At 43.4% G+C, this 11,400-nt stretch overlaps 2 long non-coding RNA genes across 9 annotated transcripts; both read left to right on the top strand.

Moving 5' to 3' along the window:
* Positions 1-1,599: 1,599 nt before the first annotated feature.
* LOC109776478 (uncharacterized) lies at positions 1,600-5,336 on the top strand. Of its 3 annotated transcripts, none has more exons than XR_006669423.2 (7): positions 1,649-1,865; positions 1,957-2,173; positions 2,592-2,845; positions 2,926-3,138; positions 3,216-3,442; positions 4,033-4,287; positions 4,386-5,336. It is a non-coding gene; the product is annotated as an uncharacterized lncRNA (long non-coding RNA). The 3 variants fall into 3 exon arrangements; XR_002236089.4 differs by having other exon boundaries at positions 1,656-1,865; positions 2,592-2,856; XR_002236091.4 differs by lacking the exon at positions 2,592-2,845 and having other exon boundaries at positions 1,600-1,865.
* Positions 5,337-5,571: 235 nt separating this feature from the next.
* LOC109776477 (uncharacterized) lies at positions 5,572-10,427 on the top strand. 6 transcript variants are annotated; one of them, XR_012201818.1, is made up of 3 exons: positions 5,572-5,735; positions 5,928-6,027; positions 7,570-10,427. It is a non-coding gene; the product is annotated as an uncharacterized lncRNA (long non-coding RNA). The 6 variants fall into 6 exon arrangements; XR_012201820.1 differs by having other exon boundaries at positions 5,578-5,735; positions 5,820-6,027; XR_012201822.1 differs by having other exon boundaries at positions 5,578-6,027; positions 7,570-7,681; positions 10,094-10,427.
* Positions 10,428-11,400: the final 973 nt, after the last annotated feature.

The following is an 11,400-nucleotide window of genomic DNA, read 5'->3' as shown; positions in this document are numbered from 1 at the left end:
GATTTTTAACAATTGTTTTCGTGAACAGAAAGTTTCTGACCTTTTCAGCAAGATCAAATAATTGTTATCCAAGAAGATCCTATAGATTTAACTTGGCACAAATAGTAATTAAAACATAAAACCAAATCTAACCAGAGGCTAGATGAATTATTTATTACTAAACAGGAACAAAAAGCAAGGAATAAAATAAAATTGGGTTGCCTCCCAACAAGCGCTATCGTTTAACTCCCCTAGCTCGCATAAAAACGAGAATAGATCTAGGTATCATCATCTTTGGTTTTTATTTTTTTAGCAGAGCCATGCTCGAATCCGGGAGGTTCTTTGTGTTTCCCTTCATATTCGGAAATTTTTAGATCTAAAGAGTCCAACCGCTTATTGCAAAGGGTGATCAACATATTCATGCGGTGAAGATTTCCGCTAACACTCTTAAGAGGTTCAAGAGACTTTTGTAAAACTAGCAAAGTGGCCCGCTCGATGCATGGGCTAGGATTTTATTAAGTTAAATTGTGAGGATATATTATTAGCTTTGTTTGATTTAATTTTCAAATATAGGTATTTTGCGAGAATAGTTTTTTTTAACGTTTTAGTTTTTGTTATAAGTATATGTGTTGTCCGTTGATACTTTAGCTGATAATTATACCTTTTGTATGACTTTTTTTTATGATCGGTTGTATTTTTCAAATTTTGTTTGCATTTTTTACGGCAATGTATCATTCTTCTAGGTTTTTTCTGTAAGCACCAATTTAATAGTTATGATTGTTTTCGTGTAGTCATAGTTTAGTTTGCTAACAATATTATAGATTGGCATAGTTTGTTGAGTGATTTTGTACCTTTTTATGTACTATATTTACGAAAATAGAACTTTGAACCTTGGTGTTGGGCTTTCCAATTAAAATTGTAAAAATGGTCAAGTATTTTTGAAACATTTTAGAAACATACATGGTCTTGCATAATACTCATATTTATTTAATTTTTTGACATAAATAATTATTTTGTATTCTGAGCAAAATACGATAGAATCAATGCTATGTAAAAGCTATTATTCACGCTTTTTCTAGCTGTAATTGTTTTCACTCATAGTAGACACAACTCAATATTTGTTGAAACTTTAAACATGAGTATTATCCCCGCAAAAAAATTAAATATGAGTATAATGCTAGATTTTTTTTGTCGCATTTTTTTATTATCTTTTCTTCTAAATCATTTGCGTGTACCCACGTTTAAAAAACCGAACCCCTGTACATATCCGTACTAATTTTATTGGTCTGCTTCTAGACACGTGGCAAGCAGCAGCTGTACCAAGAGTGTTTATATCATCACGTTCTATATTTTGCGGTCAAAGTGTCCACACTACTTCATGTACACACGTGGTTTATGGGTCCCACCAATAGTCTTCTTAACTTTCTTCATTCCGTAGTCTTCTTGACTTCTCCACTCTTCTTCTCCTACTCATTACTACTTGGGTGAGAAATGTTCATCTTTGCCGGACGTGGAGTAACTGAGCGCGAGCTCACGTGAGCTCGTTACCTAGGTCGTTGGTTGTCGCTTCTCGATCTGTGCCATAGTTCTGTACGTACGCATGCGGTCCGCCAGAAAATCGAGCACTGTTGGGAAATACGTACGCGATAGCGTTGGGTGGTGGGCCTTCGCGCGGGGGAGAGTTGACGGATCTGACGATAGTTTGGACGGCCGTCAGTCTCCGGCGAGGTGGGCCGTGGAACAGAATCGGTGTTCCCCGTCTGATGACAATCGCTGAGGACTGTGGGTACGGTGTGGGCCATTTGGGGGAAGCTGAGGACTGCGGCACAGAGGCGATGAGCGCCGGCGGCGAGACAACATGGAGTTCTGATGCAGCCTATCAGCAGGTAAGTCGATCTTTGCTTTTCCGGCGATGTCGCCTCCTTTTGAGCCCTCTGTTTTAGCTGATCCAGAGGATGGCTTTCTCCCAAGTTTCAGATCCAGTCTGCTGGAGGAGGTCGGGGAGAGCTTGGTGCCGGCTGCTAGTTGTCGTTGTCTTTGGTGTGGGGGATTTGTAGGCGGTACCGCGGGCTGAGGCGACGCGGCACACCAGCGGACAGCGGATAGCGGTGGTGAGCACAAGGGAGAGCTCGCCGCCGATGTCGGAGCTGTCAACGGGGAAGACGAATCCCCGAGCACTGGGGTGGAACCAGAGGTCAGTGAATAACAACTTTGCCTTCCAGCACGTATTGAGTGATTTAGGAATGAAACGAATGAGTGAGTAAATCATGCAGTTAGAGTGAGTGCTGATTGTTCTACTGCATTCAGGAAATTTATGTTGTGTGTGCCTGTGTGTGAAGGCTGATTTGTTCTCCGCATTCACAAAATTCAGGCTATGTGCGCCTCTGTTTGCAGGCCGATTGCTGTCATCGTTAAGGAAAAATATTGATTTATGTACTGGTGTTTGCAGTCTGTTTTGCTCCCTGCATTTAGAATATTCATCCTATACGCGCCTGTGTTTGTAGGCTGATTGCTCTGTGCAATTAGGAAGTTCATGCTATATGAGGCTGTGTTTGCTAGTTGTTTGCTATCTGCAATTAGAAAATACATGTTCTATGTGCCTGTGTTTGCAGGCTAAGGATTGGTATTGCCTCCCCGAGCAAAACACCGCGCCTAAACCGAGTAAGTATGTTCGAAAAGGCAGTCAGGTGTTTTGCGGAGAACCCAACTGAAAATGTGACGACACTGGTTCTTGGCACTACTTTCAACTCTGTGGCCGAGGCATACAATTTCTACAGTTTGTGTTCATGGGAAAAGGGGTTTGCCATCCGGTATGGCAAGAGCCGGCTAAATGTCGAGAGGACGAAGTGCATGCAGGAGATAGTTTGTGGGTGCTTGGTTAGTGACTAATTTGGTTTTGCTGGTTTGTGATCGGTAATTTAATTCAGTTTGTGATTTTTTTTGCAGGGTAAGGCTGGGGTTGAGAACACAAGGTCTTGCCGTGGCCCATAACGTTACATTCTGTCTGGCTGCGGGGACAGGAACTTCACTTTTCCATTCGACAGAAGGTTGCAATTATCCAGTTTTTCCTAGACAGAAGAGAAGCTGGGGCGGCGGCGTCCTTGCGTAGGAGGGCGACGCCATTGAAGACATGGAATTCTTTCTACAGCCAGTTAAAAGGTGATATATCCCTAGACTCGTTCAATTACGTAAGATGATATAGCTTTCTTAGAGATTTCCCCCTCCCAACATGTCAGGATTCCAATCCTTGAGGGGATGGATGGCACCGATAGCCTGATGGATGGCACCGACCCTTGGAGCTCCACTGCTGGCAGCCATGAGTCATAAGAAGTGGAAGTGATGAGTGGGAGCCGTAGCTCCTAGATGTGGATGCCGGACCAGTTAACGGGAAGCGCAGCTCTCCGACTATATCTCAGCAATCGATGGGGAAGGTGAATCCAGAGACTCCTGGATGGACAAAAAGGTTAGTCTGTAGCATCATTATCCTCATCAGATTACCAATTAAGGATTATAGGTACGTGTAATTAGTTAATTAAGTGCTAGGAACATGCCGTTGACTTGTAGTTGACATTATAGCTTATTTTATAGTAATAAGTTTGTTGTAGGGTGCTTCATAGGATATGTTCTGTAGTTCTCCAATAATTTATGGAATATACCACACTCGTCATATAAGTAATGTTGAGTAATCAATTTTTAGGACACCAGAAATTTGCAAATGTGATCAACTAAGTCATGTAGGGTGCGGTTTTCCACAACTTGTATTTTTGTGCTAACAGGGTCAGTATTAAATGTCGAGAGGACGAAATGCATGTAGGAAATTATTTGAGGTTGCGTGCTAAGTCTTGACGATGCAAAAACCAGCAAAAAAGGTGAACTAGTTTGTGAAGGAAATAATATTTATCTAGGTGATGGCACAGCTAGGTGGCAGTCTGATTTCTTATTGTGCCTTCACATTGAGCTGTGATATGCACACGCATATCAAAAGTTTTGACTTGACTATCATGTGTTCGACGTAAGCATCTGCTGATTTAAACATTTCTGGAATGCATGCAGGGTAACGATTGGTGTGGCTGCGTAAAGGAGGACACCTTGTCCTAATCGCCCAAGTTCGTTGGAGAAAGCAATTCGTGGGTTCGCTGAGAATCCAGGGGAAAATGTGATTGTACTGAAACTGGGTATAAGATTTGATCTTTAGGTGAAGCATACAACTTGTACTCCTGCGGGAAGGGGTTTGGTATTACATATTGGAAAAGCAGACTAAATGTTTAGAGGACAAAATGCAGGCAGGAAATCATTTGCAGCTGTGCGGTGAGTACTTCATTTTGGAATTCTCCATGTAGCACTGCTGGTTTGTTGTGATGTCAATGGCCAAATCTAAAGTTCTGGATGTTGTTTGTGCTATGCAGGGAAGGCTGGCGTTGAGAACAGTCGGTCATGCCATTGTGAGTGTTGGGCTCTTATACGATTGTTGCGATCGAAAGGCAATGGTTGGTGCATATCAGAGCATCGGGAGCAACACATCCAATCTTTGTCTCCTAATTGCGGAGAGACAATACACTGCCTTCACACAAACACATCGACGTTTACAACCGAGACTGGTGAAGCAGCTACGGCAAAATAACGTCAATCTAGCCAAGGTATACAACATCATAGAGAGTTTTTTCACCAAGCGAGCTCTCCATAAATTGTGTGGGGAAATAAACCATGAGCAGGCATAGGACGATGTGAGCAAAACTATAGGTTTTCACTGAACTGGGTGCAAAGGATCGACATTTCACGTATCTTGTGCAGGCTGATAAGGAAGGTGAATCAGTAAAATTTGGGTGAATGGGAGCAGTAGATTGCAGTAAAATTTTGAGGATAACACAAAAAAAATCAAAATTTTAACAACAAGGGCAGGAGGTTTGCCCAAGCTGTGTAGTGTATAAGCAGGGGGGTGAGGGGTAGGTGAGGGGCACACTCTGATTTCAGTCATCCACGTGAAGCTGTAGTTGGACTAAGATCAAGTTTCAGTGGGAGGTGAAATAGAGTGAATGGCTCTGACCGACTTATCTAGCGCCTCCTCTGTGGCTACGGGTTTCAAAATATACTGAACTGATTATAGATGATTCTGATTAACAGCTGTAAGTTCAGAGCATTAGCTCAGTTCCTGTGTATTGTGTTGATATTTTGTAACCTGAATGTGACGTGACGGTGTTGGAAGCGGATGTATCAGAATCATCTTTGAATCGGCGTGGCAGTCAGTGCAGTTTCAGGTGTCTCCGATGGGTCATTGCAGGTACTATGCCTGGCTTTAGGTGCAACTGTGTGTAATGTACAATAATATATTATAATGTAATAAATCGTCATGTGTGAACGAACGCCTTTGGAACAGAATCTTAGCTTTAACAGCGCACATCGTGAGCGAAAATCGGAGCCGGCCTATCCCATAGATAACGGCGTCGACTTTAATAGTTGTCAGAGTGGGCCAGATGTGGGCCATCGGCTCTTAAAAAAGGTCGGTATACAAAAGTTATACCTGGGCCTATACATGTCGGGGTGGCAAGGGCTGAACGGGAGCGATAATGAGAGCATGTGTGCGCGAGCGCAGAAGAGGACTTTCGATCTTTGCCGATCCCCTTTCTCCTTATTCTCTCAGCTCACCCAAAATTTGCCTGTACCGGCGGATAGCTCCCATCAGTTTGCTCTTCTTAGTCGCCCGATTGAGGTTGCTCGTCCTCCACCTCAAGTCACCCGCGCAGCTCGTTCTGCCACAGGTTAGCCATCGACGGCAGCTTCTTTGTCTACGTGTACGCCACATCGGTCTCCTAGGGTGGTAAACAGTGATTTATGGGTACCAGGGCCCAAAGCTTTGCTGCGTCAAGGAGAAGCCGAGATCTAAAATATGCATGTGTCGTTGCTTTTGACATCCGTGCATTTGATTTGGTTATGGATTTCATCTCCCACAGGGCCACAGCCCTCTCAGATCCAGCTTTTTTATAAGGATGATGACGTTGTGTTCTTCCCCAAGTGCTCAAGCCAGAATCATTATCCAAATTTCCGCTGAAGGTAGGTATGCACATCATTCTCATCCTCCACAGCAACATTCTTCTAAGTTCAACCTGCAGGTGCCCATTTTTCCTTTTCCTGACTCTGTCATATTTTCCTTTTTCTTAGCCTTTTCCTGTGTTAGTTTGATTCAACCAGCATAATGTAATTAGCGAAATGCTTGTTAGTTGTAAAGATTTCATCATTTTTCTTGATATCTTGGAAAAACATGTGATTCTCTTTTTAAGTGGTTTGTAAGTGTTGAATGAGGCACATAATATAGACTAATAAGTTTGAGAAGTTATAAAATGCAAACATATATTTGAGCATACATACCAATGCAAATTAGTACTGTATCATCCTGTATAATTGCTGCTCTTGTTTTTCATTTGATTGAGTCATGGCCAAGTTACTAATTGATGTTTGTAAGTTTTGAATGTGAAATACATCTTAATGTGCAATGTTAATTTGCTTTTGCCCCCTCCACATTTTTGCGGGCTTGGGACCGGCATTGGCAGTGTTAGCCCCCTACCCCTATTAATAGTGAACCAACTTAAGCAACAATTATTTAATTTGTGATTAGCTATAGTTCAAATATTTCCAAGAGAAGAATTAATATATAAATATGAAAACGGGTCTGATTGCATTGTACATATGAAATATAACAATGTGAATATTAGCTATTGTTTTGCATTAAATAATAAACTTGTAGAATGAAATGTCACATAATATAGATTCTCGATGTTTGTTAGTAATGAACTATTTTCAACTCTTGATGCATGTTCGCAATATTTCGCAAAGATAAAATAATATATAATAGCTGAATATGAAAACAGATCTGATTGCACTGTACATGTGAAATATAATAATGTCCCTATGCTCTTAGTATTGGTTTGCATTAAATAATAAGCTTGCAGAATCAAGTATGACATAATATAGATTGTCGGTGTTTGGAAGTAATGAACTATTTCCACTTGTTGATGCATGTTTGCAATACTTTGGCACCGTAGCAGACCATATTCGACCTGCCATATCATGTTAGCATAGTTAAGTCAGATTTTATTTTCATGATATTTTGCAGTGTATTAAATTTATATGTACGAATAACTCTTATGTAATAGGCCAGAGTGGCCTCATCTAATGAAAGAAGCACCTTGCTGAAATTATGTTGTTTGTTCATACCTTCAGAATATTTCTTTAGACTATGTTCTTGACCACATCATCCTCATTGCTATCTTTATCATTTACCATTACCCCCAGTCCATCCTTTTTGTGACTCTTGAGAAGGCTACGTATAAATGCCCATGTGTGAAAACTTGTTTAGAGATTGCCCCAGGCTTTTGTAGATAGTCATAGCAAAGCAAACTGATATAGGATATTGCCTCCTTTTGAGGACAAATGGCCATGCTAATTCAGTTGGTGACATGACTATTGTTGGAATATTACATTTTCTCCCACATGTGTTCCCATTATTATTTGTGCTTCGATAAATCTTCTTCCAAGTTGAATAATCGCCATCCTTGTACCATTGCATAACCTGGCACTTTGGTTGATATTACGTAGGAGCATCACAGGTATGACAACTTTTAATTTCAGCTCGTGATTTGGGATTCAAGAAAATGGTAGGCTGTTCAGGAATTCCGTTGGATATAACACTTCTGTTTCTGCATTTAAGGTAGTTGCTTTGCATACTGTGTCGCAACTTAGATACGTTTTCTCTTCACCTTGTAGTTGATCCATTATGTAGTCATTCATATCGCGGACTGTTTCACTCCTTGGGCATAATATTGCTCTTTCTTCTAAGTATTGTCGCTGGCAAAATGTTGATCAGCCAAGTAAGTAATATAATGACATGCTAGCTTTATAAGTACAAATTATTTTTGTTGCAACTGCCTCTATTGATCATGTGACACCAAGGTAAATCAAAGATTTTTCAATGGAATAGATATATGAACCTAGCTCAACTGGTTGGGGGAGTGGATGTACAAACCCAACACCTAGGTTCAAATCCTCACGGAGGTGAATTTATGTTCCTATTTATTATTGAGGACCAGGCTTTCCTGGTACTCACGCATTTATTGAGGACTAGGCTCGGTGCATAACCGAGATTAATAATCCTAGTACTCATATTTAAAAGGCCGTATGCATCCCAAGTTGGTGCAGAGGCCGGGGAAGTGAAATTCTCCCCCATTTTTAGGCTCTCGGCCCTCATCTCCTTCTAACTCTCCCCCGCGTCGCTCTCCCGAGGGCGACTCGGGGGCGATCTAGGGTTCCCTCGCGCCGCCTCCTCCCCCTTCCCCTCCTCCTCGCCGCTGCCGGAGGTGGTCGGCGGGGCCCCCGCGCGGCTGCTTGTGAGAGCGGCGGCGAGGCCTCTGGCCGCTCCCTTTCGGTGGTGAGGGCCCGGATCTGAGGCGGCGGCCTCGCTGGTGCGGACGGCGCTCCTCCGGCGGCGGGGAGTGCTCATCGGTGAGGTAGGCCGGATCCCCTCGGCTGTGCGGGCAGCGAGGTCCCGGTGGGCGCTGGTCATGGCGCGGCGAGGCCCCGGGCTCCCCTTGTCAGAGCGGAGGCGATCTGGTCCGCTCGTGATGCATGACCTCCGGCCGGCCTGGATCTCCGGCGTGCACGCGCCTGCTGATGTGGTGGCTGGTTCGGAGGTGGCGGCAGGGTGCTTGGCCGGGGGAAACCCTTGGCCGCCGGTGGCGGTCACGGCGTCGATGGCGTCCCGGACGCCATTCCCTCCTTGGTGGCGGCGCCGAGGCTAAACCTCCCCTGCCTCCCCCCTTCCCCTGCGCCCGGGTGAAAACCCTAGCCCCGGTGGCTAAGCGGGGGCGGCGCCACAGCGTCGTCACCTTCTTGAAGGCGCCGACTTGGGCATGGGGATGCTGGGTGTGCATGGCGAGCTTGTCTGGTTCCTGGTGGCGGCCCGTCTGATCTACCGCGTCGCAACTCCGGGCAGTGTCTCGTGGCTGCGGTGCTTCTCTTCCGGCCGTGTCTCCGATGGGGACCTCGCCCTTCCTCACCTTGTACATGCCGTGGTGGAGCGGTACTTCATCTCACTCGTTGATGGCGGCGAAGATCGGCGGCATGGCGCTGTGGAGGCTCGCCGCCCGATGCGCGGAGATGGACTCGCGCAGGAGAAGGTAGCTGTCTGGCGTCATGGTGACGTCGATGGCGGAGTGGCCTACACAAGTTAGAAGACTCAATATATTCTGAAGACGGACCTGTGGAAGATGGCTGCGACGACACAAGAGTGTGTCTGACCGGATTGTGCCCCAGACCCGGTATGTGGCTCGGCTGGGGCTTCCGGCTTTTGATGTTAGGTTTAGGTGAGTGGTTTGGGTAGTGGCCCAACTAGCATCCCTTTATCATATGGATAAGAGTAGCGGCATATGTTGCCGAGATGGTGGATTCAGGAATATTGTCTGTAATACTTTGTAAGGTCCTCGAGAATAATTAATAAAGTGGCCGTATGCATCTCCCAGATGCAGAGGCCGGGGGTCATCCTCCATTTCAAAAAAAATTGAAATCACAGTGGATGCATCATATATGTTTCTATATATGGCAGCAAGCAATCCCATTTATTTCCATTGTAACTGTAGTATGGTTTTAGGTGCCATATTCTTTCAGGCCCTAAAAATACAAGAAGAATGTTGATCAGGAAAGTAAGTAACATAATGACATGCTAGCTTTATAGGTACAAAATATTTTTGTTACAACTGCCTCTATTGATTATGTGACACCAAAGTAAATCGAAGATTTTTCAACTGGAATAGATATGTGAAATCATAGTAGATGCATCATATATGTTTCTCTATATGGCAGCAAGCAATCCCATTTATTTCTATTATAAGTGTAGTTTAGTTTTAGTCTTGTAGAGTATATATTATCTTAACGTGAATACAATGGAACCAACATCCATGGCATCAACCTTGTGAAGATGAGTAAAAATATATGAACCTGCCACCATTAAGATAAGAACCCATGTCTATATAATTGCATGACTTAATCTAGAATACTCATGATAGTTTTTTTCCATAACTGAAGTATCATTGATCCATTAATAGGCCTAATCTATAATTTTGTGCAGATGGTACTTACTGGAGTTGGTTTGGTTGCTCGACGGAGCTGGATGGTGCCGCTGGAGGAAGACAATGCCGGAGTTCCACTGGTTGTTCGAACTTGACCTCGAGGTGTTGTTTGCTGGAGGAAGATGTAGAAGTTTTACTCTAAATCTAGAGGACAACGAACCTTTGATCTGGCTGAAGATGGATGAGTTTTTGATAGTTGGCATGATGGAAAGAGAGCCGGAGAGATATTCTATTTTGCATTTTTTTGGTCTCTGTACAGGTTTGAGAGATTGTACCCTGTACGGGCTGTTTTTTTATACATGTTATTAATGTTAATGTTAATTTTTTTATGGTGTGGTCGTTCGTGTTTATTTTCATGGGTCGTTTGTGGGATTTTTTTTTTGTGCATGGCTCCCATGAGATTGAGCGTGAAGGCCCCTGTACCGTGATCTCACGATATGCGGAGAGAGTGTACCATGTACGTGATGTTTTTTTCTCCGACGTTCTGGTTGGATTCTACCTCTGTTCAGATCGTGAGATTGAGAGTAAAGGTCATACCTTATATGATCTCATGGCATGGGTCCACGTGACTTGGCAAGGGTCCACATGATTTATGAAGATCCAACGGATGTGCGTTGTTGACCGAAAATAACCACACCGAATTAAAGGTTAGATGTTATTAATTATTGTGGGATTTTCTAAGTTAATTACGTTTTTTTACGGTGAGCCTGTCAAATACTTTTTATATATAATAGATTTTCGTTACTTCACAAATCTTCTAAAAAACTTGTGTCTCTTCCCGGGTGTGATGTGGCCCCTTTTGTTGAGGTAGTGTTCCCACTATCCCCTCTATAATTTCTTGTGCAATACTGGGATCAATTTTGATAAAAATTCCTTTGGCAACGCAATCCAAGAGTTGTCTATGGGACATATTTAGTCCAACATAAAAATTGTGAAGTAAAATTCTAAAATTCACCTCTAAGGTGCAATTACGATAAGATTCCATCATCCTAAACCAAGCATCTTTTAAGTTTTCTCCTTGCCTTTGTTTGAAGTGAAGAACTTCAAACTCGGGAGACAAAGGAGCAGATAAAGGACTGGCCATGACGGCGAAACAAACGATCTAACACACAGACACACAAGGGAAAGGCAAATGGAAAAAGGGCGAATAAAATGGCAAGGGTGAAGTAGGGGAGAGGAAAACGAGAGGCAAATGGCAAATAATGTAATGCGAGGGATAAGAGTTTGTGATGGGTACTTGGTATGTCTTGACTTGTGCGTAAATCTCCCCGGCAACGGTGCCAGAAATCCTTCTTGCTACCACTTG

The sequence above is a fragment of the Aegilops tauschii genome, chromosome 2 (genome assembly GCF_002575655.3).
Source record: "Aegilops tauschii subsp. strangulata cultivar AL8/78 chromosome 2, Aet v6.0, whole genome shotgun sequence".
Classification (NCBI taxonomy): Eukaryota; Viridiplantae; Streptophyta; class Magnoliopsida; order Poales; family Poaceae; genus Aegilops; species Aegilops tauschii.
Note: the sequence above shows the minus strand (reverse complement) of the source record. Positions and strands in the feature narration are given on the sequence as shown.